Here is a 1,794-nt window from a genome sequence, read left to right as displayed (position 1 = left end):
GAGTCAGGAGACAGGTGAGGCGAGTCAGGGGACAGGTGAGGTGAGTCAGGGGACAGGTGGGGTGAGTCAGGGGACAGATAAAGTGACAGGGAACAGCTTTGTCACTCTCTCTGTGCTGTTGGAGGTCATATAATATATGTAGTCATAGTAGTGCTGCTATCTAAAATTGTAATAGTCTTATCTAGTGGGTTGGAGATGTGAGGTTTTCTTTCCCTCTGTCTCATCTGTGCGTGCGTGCGTGCGTGCGTGCGTGCGTGCGTGCGTGCGTGCGTGCGTGCGTGTTCATATTCATAGGCCATTCACAGAGATAATGGACGATGGCATGACTCCGCTGCTGTTACATTAACCATTAACCGCCTGCCTTGAAAGTGAGGCTGTGTGTATGCTTTTGAGTATATGCCTGCATGTGTGTGTGCGCGTGTGTTTGTGTTGTGTGTGTGTGTGGGTAATGTAGTTAATGGCCTGTGTAGTACTGCGGAGGGAACTACAGTGAAGCATGCTGCAGGATTCACTTAATATTCCCACCAGCAGCTGTTCACAGTCATTATTTTGCAGCACTTCTATGTCTGTGTAAACCCGTGGATTACTGTTCCTCCTCCTTCTCTCATTCTCTCCACCTCCTCTCCTACTCTTCTCCTCCTCTCCTTCTCTCCACCTCCTCCTACTCTTCTCCTCCTCCTTCTCTCCTCCTCTTATCTCCTCCTCTCCTTCTTATCTCCTTCTCTCCTTCTCTCCTCCTTATCTCCTCCTCTCCTACTCTTCTCCTCCTCTCCTACTCTTCTCCTCCTCTCCTTCTTATCTCCTTCTCTCTTCTCTCCTCCTACTCTCCTACTCTTCTCCTACTCTCCTCCTCTCCTCCTCTCCTGGTAAGACAGATACGGCTTAGTTTTTAAATCTTCCTCTGTCTTGTCCTCCTTTCTCTACCGCATCCTTGTGTGTGTGTGTATGTGTGTTCTTTTGCCTGCATGAAGTGTTCCTTTGGTGTGTCCCTGGTGTTACCATCATTGCAGTTGTGTTACTATGGCGTTACCGAACTGTTACCATACGGTTTGTGTCGTTGCCGTGCTGTTGCCGAGCAGGCCCCCGTTGACCTCTGTGACCTCTGTGTTCCTCCCCCTATAGGTCATCATGTACCCCTCTAGCCGTTGGTCGCTGGGTCACATATACACCCCCCACCGGCCTCCTCTCCACCCTCCTCTTCCTCCTCCTTCACCACTCCTCCTCCGTCACCCTCACAAAGTTCCCTTTCAGGTCTTCCTCCCTTCTCCTTTCTTTCTTACTCTTGACCGTCTGCTCTTTCTGTTGGTTTTGTCTCCATACACTTTGATCACTCTATAGAATATATCTTGTTTGTCTCGGTGGTTGGTCCTGCCTCTGTCAACTCCACTCAGATCGTATGTGTGTGTGTGCGTGCGTGTGTGCGTGCGTTCATACATTCTTTCAGCTTTGCAGTGTTCACAGGCAGGGACCCACTCCCCAAATCATCTTTTAGTCTATCACGGACCAATGTGGTGGAAGGAAGGCACCCTCGGCAACCAGAATGAGCATTTTGATTGGTTGTTGAAAAGTTAACTTTTGAGGGGGGAAAGAGCATAGCTTGGTCTTGAACAAGTCATTTTCAGCTATGGGGAGGTGTTGTGGGGTTAGAGTACGGAGAATATTTGTAATATTATATACTGTTTTCTTTTCTTTCCTCATTAAAATATATTGTGATACGTACGTTGATATGAGGCCAACAATATATTTTCAGACCTAAAGCAAGTGCCTCCATATTTAAGTGTTGGTGTGGAAGTC

The 1,794-nt window shown here is 48.1% G+C and overlaps 1 long non-coding RNA gene across 1 annotated transcript in view; it reads left to right on the top strand.

The window, feature by feature from the left end:
- The first annotated feature begins 6 nt into the window (after positions 1 to 6).
- Positions 7 to 1,794, top strand: part of LOC112072444 (uncharacterized) — an 11,081-nt gene continuing 9,293 nt past the window's right edge. Inside the window, exon 1 of the long non-coding RNA XR_011476202.1 lies at positions 7 to 1,251. This is a non-coding gene — a long non-coding RNA (uncharacterized lncRNA). The remainder of the gene's footprint in view (positions 1,252 to 1,794) is intronic.

This window comes from Salvelinus sp. IW2-2015, unplaced genomic scaffold (genome assembly GCF_002910315.2).
Source record: "Salvelinus sp. IW2-2015 unplaced genomic scaffold, ASM291031v2 Un_scaffold1930, whole genome shotgun sequence".
Taxonomy (NCBI): Eukaryota; Metazoa; Chordata; class Actinopteri; order Salmoniformes; family Salmonidae; genus Salvelinus; species Salvelinus sp. IW2-2015.
This window is presented reverse-complemented; position numbering and strand designations above follow the sequence as displayed.